The sequence below is a fragment of the Staurois parvus genome, unplaced genomic scaffold, assembly GCF_062004578.1.
Source record: "Staurois parvus isolate SC_StPar_1 unplaced genomic scaffold, SC_StPar_1.0 ptg000078l, whole genome shotgun sequence".
In the NCBI taxonomy this organism is placed as follows: domain Eukaryota; kingdom Metazoa; phylum Chordata; class Amphibia; order Anura; family Ranidae; genus Staurois; species Staurois parvus.
In genome coordinates, this window is record NW_028317874.1 from 8,632,184 (window position 1) to 8,652,320 (window position 20,137).

General features: G+C 37.4%; 1 protein-coding gene across 1 annotated transcript in view; it reads right to left on the reverse strand.

Moving 5' to 3' along the window:
- Positions 1 to 19,502, reverse strand: part of AGTR1 (angiotensin II receptor type 1) — an 81,964-nt gene extending 62,462 nt beyond the window's left edge. Inside the window, exon 1 of the mRNA XM_089669533.1 lies at positions 19,372 to 19,502. The gene's annotated coding sequence lies outside the window, so the exon portion shown is untranslated. The remainder of the gene's footprint in view (positions 1 to 19,371) is intronic.
- Positions 19,503 to 20,137: the final 635 nt, after the last annotated feature.

Genomic DNA, 20,137 nt, shown 5'->3' on the forward strand with positions numbered 1-20,137 from the left:
ACTATGTCACTTTATGCGGGCATATCATTAAGTTTTTAATGTCTATATGTGCATTTTTAGTCATTTATTTTTAAGCCCTGCACCTTTCTTTTATTTACTTGTTATTTACATGTGAATGCTGAAAAGGTCTGCACACATGAGTCACCTGTACATGGCAATAGGACAGAGCTGGGTAGCATAAATGACAGCACTTCACACTGAGGTATCTGACACAGCCTAGGGCAAAGACTTCCAGGGACAAGGGAATGTAAACCAGCACAACTGGCAAGTATGGGACAGTTGCTTTGGGCCCCACAACAATGACTGGACCCAGGGCAGCTGTCCCTTGTGCCCCTCCTGAAAGACAGCCCTGTGCTTGCCTATACCAGTGCTAATATGAAAACACTCCTAAATAAGAAAAAACAAATAAGGCAGCACTTTAAAAATGAAAAGCTGAATTTCACGTCTAATATATATAATATATATATATATATATATATATATATATATATATATATATATTTACTAAATAAATAAATCCAAAACAAATGTGCAATTGATCAATGTCTCAAAGTGTAATAAATTTATATAGCATGAAAGTGTCCATTGACATTATGCATTGTGCATATGCACTTTTTTTTCCAGCACTTTCTTCTTTTAGACTTTTGCACAATAATTTATGTACACTTTCATGTTATATACATTTATAACACTTTGATACATTGATAAATTGCATATTATTTTTTTTATTAGTTGTTGATTTACTTACATTGAATTCAGCTGTTTATTCTAAAGTGCTGCCTTATTTGATTTTCTTCATCAAAATAGTTGAAGAGGTTATTAAGGCACAAAACAATAGGAAATGTACAGCAGCCCATAACGGCCAATCAGCAGTCCTCTCTCATCTCTCATTCTTCCTGAAGTGATCAAGGCTGAAATCTGATTGGCTGTTATTATCTAGGCTAGGGGTAGGCAGCCTCGGTACTCCAAACATACTATGTCCCTGCCTCTTGGCATTATGCCCATGGTTTTCAGTCTTGCAATGCAACATGGTATTTTTAGTTTCACCACAGCTAGAGTGCTGAGACTGCCTACCCCTGGACTAGACTGGCCATACTAATAGCTTTTGCTTATATCCATTCATATTTTGCTACTCACAATGTTGTATTAATTTTTTTTTTTACAGATGTCTGAATTTTGAATTGGACTTAAATGAGCAGTATACAATTGCATATGTTGCTGCTTATGCTATACATCACCCCAGTTCATTTAAATGTATCCCATTCTCATTTTATACTGACTACAAATCCAAGCCATTTTCTGTACTTGACCCTGATACCCCTGTTCACTAGCACTTAGCCTAATAAAAGCTGAAATGAGCACCATTTAGAAGCACACAAATAAGTGATTTTTATCACACAAATAGATTTTCCATGTTGTAAAAAGATTTGTGCCTTTTTTTTAACAAAGAAACACTAATAAAACTTTTATGGTGTATGTAACTCATCCATCTGTGAACTGAATCAGGAAGAAGAGACGAGTCCCAGCATCTTGCAGAGATGCGTTACTGTGTTTTGTTATTGACGAGACACCTGCCTGTCTTTACCCACCCTTACTGTACAATATTGCCTTTTGGTAAGGCCAAATACCAGCCTAACTTTCATTTTTGAAAGAAAAGGGAAAGGTTGGGTTTAAAATTCTGTCTGTTGCACAGTTGAGAATATGTTTCCATTTTTTTAAATGTTAGATGCTATTTGTTGAAGAGATTTACCTTTGCTTGCTATTCTGTGTGACACCTGTCAAAGAGAGTGAGGGGAATTTTTATTTTTCGTGGAGACAATAAAATCCTGAGAGATGATTCTAAACCTCTTCCATTCTACCAGAAGACATTGATGTCTGTGTCTGTAACATACAGCCTGATGCCTAGGTCAAGAACTATAGCTGGCTGGTGTTACTTCAGCCTTTAGTAGCCTTGTTCCCTTACTGTAAGCTGGCCTACCTTTACTGAGTTGTCCCAGGTCTGAAAACACTATGTGATGGTTCCTGACCAGACAGCACTTGGACTGAGCGAATTAGACAAGGTACTGTACATATGGTTATAGCAGCTGGTAGTCAGTGATGATAAATCCAAGGACAGGTAATACAGCAGGGCACAACAAGATGGAAACCAGGAAGCTGACACTATCACAAGCCCAAATCTCTGGGCTTGTGATGTTCAAATAAAGTGCCCGATCAGCACAACCAGTCAGGAGGGAGAAGGCAGAAAGGTTCAGGCTGCCTTTTGTTCAGCAGCTAGGAAACTGCCACCCCTGACTGCCAATCAGGGCAGAGAGCATATGCAACCAGTAGGAGAAAGTGGCCACTGGCTACACAGTAATGATGTTAAAGTTCTGAGTGGCAGCCACGAGAGAGCAAGATGCACTCTCCTAACAGTGCTCCATTAGAGATTTCCTCTTCAGTCCTGTTCTGTCTAATAATCCTAAACAGACAGAAAGTGAAGATAAAGCTTCCAAATAGTAAAAAAGACAGCAACAAAAGGTTGACTTTACAAAGGATTTTGACCTTTCTACACTCCATCGAAGTTAGAGCTAGGCTATAAGAAATACGTGCACTATGAAACCTCCGCTTGCCCTTCTTCCTTCTGTGCATCATTAGCCCAACCTCAAGGGATGAACACCCCAGATGCTGATCTCACAATAGTGCTTGTGGCCTTCGGTGTCTGTTTACAGCTCACTGTCAGATCTTCAGAACTTTAATTTTCTGTCTGTATTTGTTCAGCAGTTTCTTTAGGGGTTCTAGTGGCCTTCTCCCAAACATCTTTTACTTCAGAAAGTGGCTTCAAAGAACCCAATGGGAAGCAATTTCCAAAGCACTGTTTTGCAAAAGCATGGGGGGGGGAGATTAATTTAGCACAGTGTGTTTTTTTTCAGGAGTTTTCTGGGGGTGGATGCCAACTGAGGTGGCTGTTTTTGCAACTCCTAAGTCTACTGCTCACCCTCTCCAAAACATACCGCCAACCCCCGTCTTGACAAAAATGGTTACCTCAGCTAACATTGAATAAAGTGCTAAATCTTGTGAGCTGCTATGCCAGGTCAGTGATGCAAAATAACTTAAAAAAATGTCAATAATAAACTATTTCATAAAATAAAACAAAATTGTGAATCACTCAAACTAATCACACTCCCATTCAAAATGTGTTATACAACATAAGATATCAATCAAGTGCCGCGTTTCACTTCTGATTTAAACCAGAAACAACCAACATAAACATCTTCCTATACAGTAAGTGCCCATGTATTGATATCTTCACAGATGCTTGAAATACAACCAACTTCTTGAAACACTGCAAACCAATGTGTATAAACTTCCACCTGGTGTATATGACCAAAATGCTAAGTGAGGTCATATATAGCGTGAGTCCCTTGTGTGGACTGTTATATGATGTCTGATAAGCATGGGTCTCCTCCACTTTCCTAACTGTCCTTCTCCATCAGATAAATACCGAAAAATGATTACCAAAGCACAGTGCTTTATCCTTATAAAACATTTATTGACAAAACAGCGTTCCACTCACATATATGATGTATATTATCGTGTCTCTTGAAGTAACTCCAAAAGGTACTGCTATTAATATGCTATTAATATGGATCCTCCAACCACTACCCTGCAGTCAGCTGTACTGCACTTGCCTTTCCTACCAGCATTGTGATGTCAAGAGGGGCTTTGATGTCACAACACTCGTGCAATTTTAATGCGGTGTGGGAAAAGCTCAAGATTCACTGCGTTTCCCGCACCATATATATGTGAACTGGGGCTTAGTCTGAACTGATGTGATGAGCCTAGGTTGCTGTTCCTGCCTATGTGACAGGTGCAACCTGTGGACAGGAAGTTCAGTAATGCTGAGTGATTTTATAAGGCTCAAGCTGACTAACCAGCACTAAGATCAGAGTGTCCATGATAGGAATGCCTGTGCATGTGTGCATGTTTTTGTATTTTTCCTTTAAAAAAAGCTCAAGTTCCATAGTTACATAGTTAGTCTGGCTGAAAAAAGACAAAAGTCCATCCAGTTCAACCATAAAAAAAAGTTATAATCCTACACCCACAGCTGATCAAGAGGAAGGCAAAAAAAAACCCAGCAAAGCATTATTTAATTTTCTCCTACAGGGGAATAAATTCCTTCCTGAATCCCTGAGAGGCAATCGGATATTCCCTGGATCAACTTTACCTATAAATGTTAGTAACCAGTTATATTCTATGTATCCAAGAAAGAATCCAGGCCTTTTTTAAAGCAATCCACTCAGCTGGCCAGAACCAATTCTTGAGCGAGTCTATTCCACATTCTCTTCAGCTCTCACTGTGAAGAAACCTTTTCATATTTGGAGATTACATTTCTTTTCCTCCAGACATAAAGAGTGCCCCCTTGTCCTCTGTGATGACCTCAGGGTGAATAGCTCTACACCGTTCACTATATGAACCACTGATGTATTTATACATGTTGATCATATCCCCCCTTAATCTCCTCTTCTCAAGAGAGAATAAATTCAGTTCCTCTAATCTTTCCTTATAGCTGAGCTCCTCCATGCCTCGTATCAGTTTAGTTGCCCTTCTCTGTACCTTCTCCAGTTCCCCAATGTTCTTTTTGTGAATTGGTGCCCAAAACTGAACTGCATATTCCAGATGACGTATTACTAATGATTCGTACAGGGGTAATATGATATCTTTCTGTCTGGAGTCTATGCCTCTTTTAATACAAGAGAGGATTTTGCTCGCTTTAGAAACTGCAGCTTGACATTGCATGCCATTATTAAGCTTGTGATCTACCATAACTCCCAGATCCTTCTCCACCATTGATTCCCCCAGTTGTACATTATTTATTTTATTTTATCTTATTTTGAATTCTTTCAGATGAGTTTTATTAAATCATTTATATTTTTTGTTCATTTAAATGTTCAGATGTCTTTGGAAAATGGCTCTCTTTGTTGGCTTTCTTATGCTAAAGTAATGTTTCCTGTGATTTTAAAATTTTAATCACATGCTTTGTCATATATTCACGATCACATTTCATATCCAGATTATTGCATTCTCCCTCTATTTATCAACCTTACCAAATGGCTGCTGGGAGAAAACAAACAATCTGTAGAGTGTTTTGTTTTCTGCCCTGAAAATAATTGTATCCATTTTCACATTTAAATAAAATATTATTATTATTTATTATTATACAGGATTTATATAGCGCCAACGGTTTGCTCAGCGCTTTACATTATAGTGGGAGACAGTACAGTAACAATACAGTTCAATACAAGAGGGAATTGAGGGCCCTGCTCCTTGGAGCTTACAATCTAGGAGGGAGGGGTGAGTGGTACAATAGGTAAAACTGTGGGGGGTGGAGTGGTTGGAAGAGTAGAGGATTCCGGTATTGGCAGAGGGCGGGATAGGCTTCCCATAAGACATAGGTTTTCAATGATCGCCTAAAGGTAAGTAGAGTAGATGATAGTCTGATAGATTGGGGTAGGGAGTTCCAGAGGATGGGTGATGCCCTGGAGAAGTCTTGGAGACGAGAATGGGAGGAGGAGATAAGGGAGCTAGAGAGTAGGAGGTCTTGCGAGGAGCGGAGTGTACGGTTTGGGTGATATTTAGCGATAAGATCGGATATGTAAATTCGGGCAGTGTTGTGGATGGCTTTGTATGTCATAGTTAGTGTTTTGAATTGTATTTGTTGGGCAACTGGGAGCCAGTGGAGGGATTGGCAGAGAGGGGTGGCAGATACAGAGCAGTTAGTGAGGTGGATGAGTCTGGCAGCAGCGTTCATGATAGACTGAAGGGGGGATAGCCTGCGATGAGGTAGGCCAATGAGGAGGGAGTTACAATAGTCGAGCCGTGATATGACAAGGGAGTGAATAAGTTGCTTAGTGGTTTTCGGGGTTAGGAACGGTCGTATCTTGGAGATGTTGCGGAGGTGAAATCTGCATGATTTTGTCAGCGATTGGATCTGGGGCTGGAAGGACAGATGAGAGTCTAGGATTACACCTAGTACCCTGGCATGATGGTAAGGACTAATAATTGTGTTATCGATATTTATGGTGAAGTCAGTGGAGGTGGCACGGGCAGGGGGGAATACTAGGAGCTCAGTTTTGGAAAGGTTGAGTTTGAGGAAGTGGAGTGACATCTATGCCAATATGTCACTTTAGTAGGTTAGTAATGCGAGAGGAGACTGAAGGGGTGAGGTGAGGGGTAGACAGATAGATTTGCGTGTCATCAGCATAGAGATGGTAATTGAAGCCGTGGGAGTTTATCAAGTGACCATGGGAGGAGGTGAAGATGGAGAAGGGGTCCAATGAAAGAACCTTGAGGGACCCCTATAGAGAGAGGAAGTGAAGAGGAGGTGGCAGCGTTATAGGTAACACTGAAGGAGCTCTGCAGTAGATAGGAGGAGAACCAGGAGAGAGCGGAGTCTCTGAGGCCAAGAGAGTGTAGTTTTTGAGGAGGAGGGGATGGTCAACCGAGTCAAAAGCCGCAGAGAGGTCGAGTAGTAGGAGTATTGAATAGTGGCCATTGGTTTTTGCAGTTAGTAGGTCGTTAGAGAGTTTTAGTAGGGCAGTTTCAGTGGATTGTAGAGGGCGAAAGCCAGACTGTAAAGGGTCGAGAAGGTTGCTGTCAGTGAGGTGGGAGCTCAGACAAAATACAAACATTTGCTCATCTTTCACATCAGTATAATATCATGCTAAAACTTATTACTGGCCAATGTCAATGTGATCCATGTTGTCAATGGAATAGCACTAAATACATTAAAATATTAAGGGTCCATAATGGTTCATGTTTCCATGATTTTTTTTTAATTGACGTGGGTGCTTTTGTGCATTTTACTTTAAAATACAATTATAGAGACATGGCGTGTGACACTGATAGCAATTTTTTTTATTGCTTTTCTCTGTGCTGATTATCCTCCGATTATCTTGATCTTAAGCTGTACTGGTAAACTGTCTTTGAGTACTGTGTGCTATTAGACCATTGTCTCTAGATAATTAAAGCTGAACTCCAGGCATTCATAAAAGGCACAAAGCAGCCAAGCATTCAGTAATATATTATTAAATGTATTTATTTTTACATGAAAGCAGTGTAAGTACCTGAATTTGACTTGATATCAGTCTCCTGCAATCCACTGAACAGCACAACAAAGATTGTGAGAGGAAAAGGCAGAGCTGGGAGCCAATCAGGTGTGGTGCATACAAATGAGCCATGAAGGAAAATGCTGATAGAAAGAGAGCAGTAAGAAGACCTTATCAATCTGCTGCTGCTCTTCTACTGTTCAGTCAGCAGGCTAAGGGGGAAGAGAATGCCATTTTATGCTTTAACTATAAGTAGTGTCCACCTGGCATGGCAGGCTGTGGAAATTTCATGACTGGATGGACAGAAATACAAATTTTGAAAAGTATTAGACTAAATGAAGACATGCCTTTGGCCCAACATTTTGTTGAACATCATGGAGGCCAAATAACTGGCCTGAGAGTGAAAGAATGTTTCGCTCTTAAATTGTCATCCAGGAGAGGTGACTTTAATACAGTACTACTGAAAAAAGAAAAAAAGTTGGATTTTTAAATTAAAAACTTTGACACCATTTGTTTTAAATAATGAACTGAGTCTTAAGGTTTTCTTGAAATCATAATTCATGGGGTCTTTCCCCCTCTTTAGTACATATAAATATTCTGTTTTTTCCTTATTATTAGCAGTGAATTTTCACTATTAATCCCACTGTGAATGCCATTGATGATTGTATGGGGATTTATTTTCAAAAAATTTGGAAAATTGGGATTTCTCCACATAGAGCGTACTAATATAAAATTATATAAACACTTTGGGTGTTTAAAGTTTTTTTAAACTAATTAAGAATATGTAGAATGGCCTTGTGTCAAAATCCACCTATTACTTTTTAAAAGTAACGATTTTGCAAATGTAGAAATGCTGCCCTTTAAATAGGGGACCGCTCCCCGGCTGGATCATCATTTAAAGCCCCAGAATCCATCCACCCTGAGAGGGAGTGATTTCCACACCAGACCTGGCCCTGATGATCCTTTGATGACACCAGGATATATTTCATAACGCGAATTATAACTGCGCTTCCGGTGAGTGCGCATTCCTTCCGTTTATGAAAGCACAAGCACCGACTACAGAAATCAGGATTATAAGAGCACCAATTAGTCACCTATATGAACTATTAATTATATTTGGTTTTTATTATTTATTTATTTATTACATATTAACTTTGCACCTATTATTTATTACTATTACTAACTTTTAGTGCTGCACTTGTTTATATTTAGTATTAAATAATTATTATTTAACTTTTTGCCTGGAGTCCAGATTTAAAGTAAAGCTCAATCATTGTAATATAAAAACGTACTTAAGTTCTTTACCTATTATTGATATGTTTAGTTCTCTTATTACTTGCATAAGTCTAGCACAGAAAGCATGTTCCCAGGGAGATGTACATACCATTCCCAATGTAGCAATGACCACTTTATAAAAGCAGACTTACACTGGAATATCTGGTGATTTATTCATAACCCAGTTGAAATTCCAAGTATGTATGTAATACTTGAACGCAGAAAGAAATGTAGCATGAATTGCACTCATAGGTTTTGACTTATATTCTTACATTTGGTAACCCTTTACAATGGTGGAAATATCAGTTGCCTGATCCCAGATAAAAAACATTCTTCCAGACAGGTCAGAACAGGCAGATTCTTGGGATCACATGTATACTGCGTGCATGCTTCCTTTAACCTATATACTTTTCATACAATTTTAGTACAGGCGTACTTAAAAAAAGTGGTTATTAAACACCAAATAAAAGTTCTATCTGTCTCAAAAAGTGATATATATTATCTACAGTATTGTATGACAGAGTCTTTGTCAGTCGAAATATAACCACACTGAAAACTGAAAAATGGCCTGGGAATGACGGGATGTTACAGGCTAGTACTCAAGTGGTTAAAAGAGGCCTTCACTCTCTATGAACCACTTTCCCTCATTGCACTCCCATGCCTCCTCTCTCACAACCAGACATTTAATAATTTATTTTTTACAATTTTTTTCGGACTCCCCCCAGCACTTCCAGGATTCTTGCCAAGGCGAGAATGACATCCAAGTCACTCACTGAGCATCATAAAGGAGCAGAGCATTCTGCGTGTTACATTTCATATGGATTGTGCTGAATGTACATTTTGACATTATCTACTCTTATTAGATTAGTATATATAAACTGTTCACTTGGGTAATAAAACCACCAAAATCAATTTAAATTTTTTCCCCTTATCCTTGACTTCAACAAAGTTAGCCAAAATTTTACTAAAATTCATGATTCTGATGATTTTCACCAACAATTTTGGGTAAATGAAAACAATTTTCCTTATTCCTAGTAGTAGGGGTTTGATTCTATGGAAAGATATAATTAGTTCTATATTTAAGGCTGATTTTGTTTTAAGGATTTGGGAATATTCACACAATAAGATCCCTTCAGTTATACTATCATGTATAAATAAAATCCCTGTTTACTATCCCATCTGCACATAACTGGATAATTTAAGTAAATATTCACACAATTTATTGTGTGAACGTTCTAAAATCCATTAGTTAATCAGCTACTATAAATCTCTGCATAATATATTGTCATATACCGTACATATATATGTCAATGTGAATACATTTGAAATCTCAAATTTCAGGTTCTGTTTTAATGAGAGTAGAGGGATTTCGTGATTTTTGAGAGTTTAGGGATTCCGTAAATTTACAAGCATTGGTCTCCAAGCAATGGTCCAGTTTTATTTTACATCAGACAATTATGGGTATCTTCTAACGAGATTTTGCAGTAAGTAGGAAGCTTGTTAAGGTATAGTACAATTTAAAGTGTTACTAAACTCAGGACCCTGCATTCACTATATCTGGTCTCCAACAGTACACAGAACATGGAAATACAATTATTTTAATAAATATAAACTGCTAAATACCTATTCTCATCAGCAGTTAGAGCAGTCTTGTGACTTCTATCAGTGTTCAGCAGATTGCATGTTAAAGCTTGTAGAAGGAGTTTTCATTCTCCTATAGGAGGATAAAGAACCCCTGACCTCTGTCTGGACAATGTTGATTGACCTTGTGCTGGTCAGATGCAAGAAAACCCTATCTAGCAATACACACCAAACTGAGCATGTGCAGAGTGATTCCATACCATATGTCTTATCAGGAGATAAGAGGGGATACTGGAAGATAGGGAGGATCAGAGAAGACAGAAAACAGCCTTTTTACACAATGCAGATAATTAACCCCTTAGGTTCCACAGTGAGTACAATGCTTTACTGCATATACCGAATGATTTTATTATTGCTTGAAGCTTGTAGCTCAACAAAGTACATGAGCTTTTTTGAGCTACAAGCTTCAAAAGTTTTTGGCTCCAATATATTTCAATTGGAGTGCATGAAAATACATGAAAAACCACACCCTAGCAACAGGCTTCCATTGGCTAAAAATACTAAAGATATTCAAAAAATACACCCAAGACTCCAATGCCTCCAAAAATGCTTACAAAAATGCTTTAAAAAAGTCTGGAAAATGACCAAAAGACGCTCAAATGCCAATGTAGCCTTACACTGCTTTGTACTTTTGGCTGTCCTGCTTTTATTTTTCTGAGCAATAAACATACAATAAATAGTGGATCTCTTTCTGTGACCTATTTGCTTAAAAATATTGTGGAATGCAAATTTAAGGGTCACTTGATTCGTACTGTTTATTATTGCAGGCGGAAATGATTTATATCAAATAAACAAGGCCATATCCATGAGACTATGTGAAAAATATTCTCAAGCAGTCACTTCATAAAGGTTCTGGTAAGTCCACATTCATATTGAAGTGTTGAAGACTAAAGATTATGGCGTTTTCTGTGCTGTGGAATTTATTGTATAACGTAGATTGGGATTTGCACACTCTGCGTTTTCAGCTCTTTCAAAATATATGTGTACAGGCACATGTGAATTTACATTCTTGTATCTGACTTCTGGCACATCTGCAAACATGCATATTAGAAATGACATACCACAATGCTATTTATCAGACACCCCCTCATTGTTAATATAGAAACTATGTTGATTTTGGATGGTTTCCAGCAAAAACTTGTTCTCAAGAAAACACGGCAAAGCAATTCAAGTTTCATGTAACCAAAGCCATTGTGCTACTACTGGAGTGAAAAACTCGCCAATAAAAATAACCACATTGTTACTGCTAAAATAAAAGGATAGCCAATAAAATGTACAAATGTGATAATAGTACGAAGACAGAAAATTACAGACTTTATTTAGCAAGTGAAAAGGCATTGTACAAAATAAAACAACACCATTTAGAAGTAATTTCTCGGTTTCTAATTTGTCCTATAATCCTGAAAGTGCAACTAAACTCAAAACCAAAAATGTGATATATTGCAGTTTACCAGTGCTTAGGCTGCAATTTGCAGTTGGGTTTAGATACCCTTGTTGGGGTATGTGTATATAAAATTCAGAGAGCTGTTCGTCCTGTGAAATGGCATGTACATTCATGTAGATGGGAGCAAAATAGAATGTTATTAGACTAAAACTAAAAAAGACTGGGGGTGAAAAATAGAGTTTCCACCAACTATTAAGCAAGCACATCATGAGACAATCTTTAGAAAACAAAATTAAGTTTATTATAAATACATCCTCTTGTTGTTAAAAAACAATATACACATACAATTATTTAAAATCTGATTTATTACAAATACCCTCTACTGGACTGGTACATTAGCTAGCCCAAATCTATATGCACACTTCTGTAGGATAATTATTGTATATGCACAGGTGCGCTGGTCCAAATCCAGATACATCAACGCATTTCGAAAATAGATAGCTTCATCAGGACAATGAAGGTATATGAATATAAACTAAATATAAAGAAAATTAGAAATAAAGAAAATAAAAGAAAAATAACAGTTTACACACAATATAATAATCAAGCTTATTTTGTGAGTCAGCATTCACTGACAGACTCTTATATGAATTGCGTTCTTTATGTAAATTGTTTGACTATTATATTGTGTGTAAACTGTTATTTTTCTTTATATTTAGTTTGATTCTAACACTCTCATTTTTCTGGTGAAGATATCTATTTGTAAAACTTGTTGATGTATCTGGATTCAAACAAGAACGCCTGTGCATATACAATAATTATCCTATAGGAGTGTGCATATAGATTCGGACTAGCTGATGTACCAGTCCAATAGAGGGTATTTGTAAAGAATATGATTTTAAATAAATGTATGTGTATATTGTTTTTTTAACAACAAGAGGATGTATTCATAATAATATTAATTTTGTTTTATAAAGATTGTCTTGTGATGTGCCTATAAAGTCCGCTTAATAGGAGTTGGCAGAGACTCTATTTTTCTTCTCCAGTTTACTTTTGTTTTAATATTTTGTATGAGGCACTCTAAAAGTCTACAATTTACTAAATGTTATTAGACTACTTTCTCTGCAGGTCAAATGGTATTGTTCATACATAATAGAATAGCTGAGGAAAGTTCTGCATTTTGGCCACCAGATGGAGCCGATGATCATAGGAAATAAATACTTATTTAGTCTAAATGCACAAAGGTGGTAAGGCCCCGCAATATCAAATCCCCTCAGCATCAAATTCTTGTTACTCAGCAGCTGGATCCTGTACCAAGAAGTACTTACATTTAGGGCTGCATATGTTCAGGGATGTGTTTCCCTAAGGCAGAATTCATGTGATTGGGTTAACCTTCACCGAATCCCTAACAATCAAACACATATCCCATAAAAATAGCATATAAAATGTATCCAGAGCCATTTATTACAGAGTTGGAAAGGACTAGAACTTTTCTTTTTTTTGTTATTTATATTAAGTAAAATCTTGTGAGCTGCTACTTCAAATATAAAGTACCAAAACAAATAAATATATTATACTATGTAAATATTAGCAGATTGCTTGTACCATACACATACCCATACAGATGTGCCAATACTTACAAATATCAAAAACTCCCCTTAAATATAAAGTAAAAGAAACAACTAAATATACACAGATCTTCCAATAAATAATTCAAGTGTCCACATCAAATCTTTTATTCTCTCTGTTATTCTCTATAGTCACTGTAGTGTAGAAAATAGAGTAATCCTCGGTTCACCTCTTGTGATTTTATCAAACCTACACTTCTGCACCTCCACCATTTGTGCTCTTACCTTATATATATGACCAAACATTAAGTCATCAGGGGGCCACATGACCCGGTGGCGTAACACGTAGGGGAGGGGTTTGATGTCACGATGCTCGACTAAAAAGGTATCAGCAGGCTGTGCAGGCTAGAATCGTTAGCGGCTATTTGGAGCAATTGATCTTTGTTTAAAGCACTTTATTATATATTACACACGTGAGTGGAATACAGCTTATATTAAACAAATGCTTTTTATAAGGATAAAGCGCTATGTTTTGATTATTTTTCTTGGCATTTGAACCGATGGAGGAGGACAACTACAGGAGTGAAGGGGACCCAGACCCTTTGGATAGAAATCTCATCTCATTATAGTTCAAATAAAGGAGACAGGCTTTATATGACCTCACTTAACGGTTTGCTCATATTTATAAGGCGAGAGCACAACTGGTGGAGGTGCACAAGTGTTGGTTTGATAAAATCACAAGAGGTGAACCAAGGATTACTCAATTGCTACACTATAGTGACTATAGAGAATTACGGATTTGCTGTGGACACTTGAAATATTTGTTGGAAGATCTCTGTATATTTAGTTGTTTGTTTTACTTTAGATTTAAGTGTTCTTTTTTTGTTGTCTGTGTTCCCAACAGGTTAATTCACACCTGGTATGACCACTATCACCGAGGCTGAAAGTAAGAGAAGCACCATAATTTTAATTTTTTAATTTAATGCAGATATCCCACCACCCAAGCAGTTATACTCACTGAGCTAGACTCCCATGCTGCCCCTAAAGGGTTTCCAGGTATGATGGAGCATGTGATCACCCCAGGGGCGGACTGACCATTTGGAAACTCGGGCACTGCCTGAGGGCCCGGGGTCAGTAGAGGGGTCCCATGAGATGCCCCTGGTACCTTTTTCATAGGTTTGGGCAAGGACACAGGGGCCCCATGGTCCCCTATTGCCCGGGGGCCCCATAAGTTGTCAGTCCACCCCTGGACTACCCCCAATTTGACAGTGCCAATCAGCAACCCAAACACTGTTGTGAGTCTGTGAGATCATCTCCCTGTCAAAACCAGTCAACACCAGAATTTAGACTGTATGGTATTTCTGGTATGCTAAAGCAGGTAAACAACAAGGAAGTGTGGCTTACAAAGTATAAAAGCTTGGAGGGAATATCTGTATAAACTTTCACCTTACTCAGTCTGAGCAAAGTGATAGTGTCTCTGTAACCCAAAACCTAACAATATGCCTGAAGCCTTAGCTTAAAGTGGTATTAAACCCAAAACAAAAAATGTAATATATTGAAGCTTACCAATCATTAGTTGTGGTGGATTAATTAATTTTCTTTTGTAGGCTTCTTTTTTTCACCTGGAGATCTGGCCAGTAACACTCCTCCTGTATTATAGTGCCTCCACTCAGAATGAAAGAACACAGGAGCACAGCAGACAGCAATATTGTTAATCTGGGGGGAGGGGAGTGTTAGATGTACTAGTAGATTTAGATAAACTAACAAATAGAAGCCAAACTTCAGCTGACACTGCAGTTACACAAGCAGTTACAGCAACATTGTTTTTTACCTTTTGGAATAAAGGTTCTACATGAATAAATAAAAACTGATCATTATAAGCACCCCTGTCAGTGGTACATTTGTTTTCTTAACACTCTTAACTGATACATTTTGCAGGAGATCTTGTTATGTAGAAAAACAACAGACTTACTGGCCAGATCAACAGATGAAAATCAAGGAAGGAAAGCCTAAAAACAAAACAAAACAAATGCAGCCAATACATCTAAGGCCAGGTCCACATATGTGTGGCCATGCGGGCCGTGATTTGCGCAGGCACAAGAGCCCATTCATTTGAATGGACTCCTGAGCCCTGGGACACACAGGGAAGAAGTCCCTGCTCTACTTGGGAAATCACAGCCCCCACAGGAACTGAGGTTTCCAGTACAGTTGCGATTTCCAGTGCAGGTGGCTTGCCATTAGAATTAATGGCACCTGCCTGCGGGTCCCGCATTCCTCTGTATGGGTGGTGCGGCTGCAGGTATTTGTGTGGGTCCCGCAGTGGCACCACCCACACAGATGTGAACCAAGCCTAAGAATGGATATGCTGCAATATAATAAATGTTTGCTTTCGGGATTAATAATAAAACTAGAAGCCTAAAAATGAACACTTACAGTAACTTGACCCTAAAACCTAACCCTAGCTCTTCCAAGCCATCCTAAATATTGAGCTTAATGCTAAATATATTCATTAAATCTAAATGATTTACTAAATCCCCACACTAACCTAAAATGAACCTGTGCCCATATCATGCACAGGAAAGTATTTTCATATTCTGAAAGTTGCTGCGTTTTGCTGTGATTTGCATTTTCCTCAGGTCAGAATGTTCCTATTCTGAATGCAATTCTTCCGTGTTCAGGAGCGGGAAGTTTAACTGCACCTAAACGCAGGAGCTCCTAAACTCTGCTAAAAGCCTATGTGTACATGGACACATATGTTTTTATTGAGTTGAGTTTAGGAGCTTTGGCAAAAAAATGCCAAAAGCTCCTAAACATGAGTTTAGGAGCTGCTTGTGTACAGGAAGCCTTACTGTCTGCTTGTAATATATAAATATTTTAATGCCCATACAATTTAACCTCCCTAATCCAAAACCTAACCCTGCACATACAATATACCTCTAAATTAACTGTATTGGGACTATAAATTAACAATGCAGACATAAGACATAAATCCATTTTACTGAAGGTCAAGTTTAAAAATAATATACATACTATCCCCCCCGAAATGTATGAACATTGTGTGTCAACAAAAATCACCCCTCCAAAAAAACTTCATGAAGCTCCTGAAGACATCCAGGTACAGATGAACCTAGTTGAAGCAGTGTCCCCCAGCCGATACATCACAACCCATCCCATCCCATCCCATCCCTGGAGCGCAAGCCAGCTTCTGATTACGGGTCGGTGGCAGTCATCTTAAAGTGCTGTATGCACCTGAAGCCGGTCCCTAGGTACATATACATGTGAATGTGATTGTAATTGTTAGGTTTATATGATTAAATAAAGTCAGCTGCTTTGCACAATTAATCTTTTCCCTGATACTGTTTTTTGAGTATATTACATTTGAAGAAATCACATTTCTGGTACATGTGAATGGTTAAGTTTGTGTCAAGACACACAGTAGGTCCAACCAAAAAAAGTGCAGTGAGACCTATCTAGTAATAGAAAGTCCATCCACTGCGGTGAGTGTAAATCCAGGTGGGGTCACCTGGAGCACCTAGTGGTCACCTGTTTCGTTGTTACCAGGGGTGGACTGACAACTCATGGGGCCCCTGGGCAATAGGGGATCATGGGGCCCCTGTGTCCTTGCCCAAACTCAAAAAAGCCTATGAAAAAGGTACCAGGGGCATCTCATGGGGTCCCCTACTGACCCCGGGCCTGAGTTTCCAAATGGTCAGTCCGCCCCTGGTTGTTACTAATGACACCAGCACCTGTTCACCTATCTTTTGTCTTTCAAGCAACGATTATTTGAATGGGACTTACTGATACATTGGACATTATTTGTATTTTCTTGTGTTGTTTATTTATATAATTTCTTTCCATTTTTTGCACTTTAACATGTGGCAAATTGTTGGTAGTTTTGGTTCACCTTTTTGGCAGCGCAGTCTATATACACATTTATAGGGCTCACTAATGTGGAAGTTATACACATTTTGAAGACTGCAGCAGCCAAGCAGCCATAATCACAATCATCTGTGTTTCTTTATTTTTGGTTTCTTTCGGTTATGCCTGTGGGCAGAGTTTTCATTGTCATTTGTGTGTGCCTATGACTATTTTGTTCTGAAAATGCCTATATTCATTAATAAACTAGTCTCCTAAAATATTTTGAGATATTTAAAAAAAAAAAACATTTACTCCAAGTATATGTTCACCAAAAAAGTATTATCTTAAGTACAAGTAGCAAAAAATATATGAATTTATCTTTATATTAAATGTTAGAATTCTCTTGGAGTAGCTACCGGTATCTATCTATCTATCTATCGATCGATCGATCGATCGATCTATCGATCTATCTATCTATCTATCTATCTATCTATCTAATCAGCTGAGATTAGAGGATCTTAACAGGAAGCTGAAAAACTACTTCTGTACACAATATTCTACATTAAATTACTGTCACCACAGCACAAATGACACTATTAACAGTTTAATTTGAAGGGGAGAAGGACATTAGATTACTGATTTAACCTACAGATAAAGCAGTGTGAAAACTCCAGGGAAACAATACATGTACTACAGAAAAAATAAACGTAAAATCAAGTAAAGAATAGCACTAATACATTAATATTTTATGTAATATTACCATAATTTAAAAAAATAAACTACACTTTTGACAATCATGCACAAATCTGCTATAAATCATTGCCAAAACTGAAATATGCCTTACATACATGGCGTATTTCAAATATGTCAATAAACAAACGTCATAAACTGGTGGGAATTAAACTGATTGCTTATTTCAATCTTAATCAGCTTAAAACATATTAGTGTTAGTATGACATCCCTTAAAGTGTATGTAAATTCCTATACATACCAGCATTTTATTATATCTGTTTAAAGAGTGCAAAAAAGTAGCTGTTCATCCAGCCAGAAATCTGGTGAGCTGAAAACTTCTTGTACTTTGCATTGTTCCCTGCTATCTCCATGGACTACAAATACCTCCTCCTGTTGTCATGGAGATGAAAGGGAGATTTTATGTACTCCTAGCACACTCCCTGTCCTATGGTGACAAAACTGCTCAATATGGTTGCAATCCTTGAATAGGGTGTGTGTTAATGGCAGGATTCTCAGGTTAAAATAAAGAAAAAAGTATGAAGAAAGAAAACTAATGCAACAACCACCTCCAAGGACTAGGATAGGTTGGAGATAAACACATGGATTGTCATTAGGAAGGTACATATTTATGCAGGGTATCTTAAAAGTTGTAAGAGTTGGGGAGAAGATTTTGTGTGTGTGTGTAGAAAGATACAATTTTGTAAATATTTGTAAAATTTTGTAATGAATATTTGGAAATTTAGCTACAACTTCCCATTTTCTCTGGGTATGGCGACTTTTGGGACACTTGTATTTGAAAGGTCAGTTAATATCTATAGGGTATAATGGAAAACAAGCTATGGATTGACACACATTGGGGTTAAAATACTGTTAACTTTGGAAAATACATATGCTCTATGTATATATAGTAAATATGTAATTGTTTTGCTTTGAATACCCAACCATGTGCTAGGAAAAATCTTTTTTTTAAATTTCTCTCATGTGTGATTGGGTATTCAAAGTGGATGCAGGTTTACCCTGTTTACTAAAATTCAGTTTCCAAAGTAAATATTCACTTTGACAGGTAAACGGTCTCTATTTTTAGTAAATCAATTCCAATGATTTTTAAGGTACCCAATTTACAGTATCGCAGAACCCTATTAAATTATATAAAAATTGATTTTTAAAAGTTTTCTAATTCCAATTCAGGAATAATGCTACAAAGTGGAGAAAAAAAAAATATTTGGAACCAACTACCATCATATCATAGTGAGAATATTAATGAAAAATTAATCTGAATATTCCTGAACTAAATACAAATCTTTAGATAAGTAAAAATAAATTAAATGACAAATACGGTAGCAGCCTTTCAAAAGTGTTATTGGTAAAATCAAAATGAAAATGTTGTTGTAAGTTTCTTTCTGATTTATTTATGTGTTCTGTATTAAATAATCCCCCATTCTTTATCTATCTTCAGCATGTTAATTAATAATGTATAATAAAACAAACACGAGAGTTTGCAACAGAGAAAATGTAAAATACAACACATGGTTGAAATAAACTATTATGACAAAGTAATACTCCTGAAACTGCATAAAATTCCTTAGAGAAAAAAGAGAAAGATAGGCTTGCAAAATCATTTAACTCAAATGTAGTTTTACTGTCTCCAAAGAAAACTTAGGAAAGGAAGTAATTGCTTACTTGTTTTATAGCTTGAGAATACCAGGAGACAACCTGTAAGAAATGTCAGTTAATCCTTGACATGCTCTTTTTCTCAGTGTCAAAAGTGAGTACAATTGTGCAAGTAATGTACAAAGATTGATGATCAGGAGATTTACTTATTCCTTACCTTGGTGCTCAGGATCCAGCACTGTGGTGTCAGTTTACAGGCTGAACTGTACTCAGATGATGAGCAGACAGAGAAGCATTTGTGCCTTATAAAGAAGTGGAGTATTTTTTTTTAGCATGTACTCACAGCTGTGCAGCAGTTCAGTGCAGCTCTGTGCCTTATCCTTCACATCAGTTGCAAGACACACCTCTGCTGATCTCATCTTACAGTGTCTTGGAAAACATGGGATGGACATAGGTTTGTAGAAATGAAAATGATAACTACTTGGGTCTTTAAGGGGCATGCATATAATATTTTAATTATACTTTTAAACAAAATGGGATTTATTGATAACTGTTTACTGTGAACATTTGCTAAATATACAGGGTGTCCCTAAAGTCTGGACACATAAGAAATATCACTATATGTCTACTGTATAAAACATGTATAGTTTATCACTATATAAGCTTACCAGACCTTAACCCCCTTAACTTCTTTTTTGGGGTATGCTAAAGGAGATGGTGTACTCAATGAATATGAATCACTTGAAGGAACCCATTATGAACGAATGTGCTCAAATTGATGTAAATGTGGAGTTACTACATGGGGTTCATGTGACTCTTGTAAAGAGCATATAACTTTGCATCATAAATGGTGGAAGTTACATTGAAGAGTCCAAGCCCAGATGGTCTACCAGTCCAATATTATAAGAGCTTTTCCGGGGTTCTCCTTCCATGGCTGCTCAAAACTTTCAATACTCTGCCTTCTTCTCATGACTCCATGGACT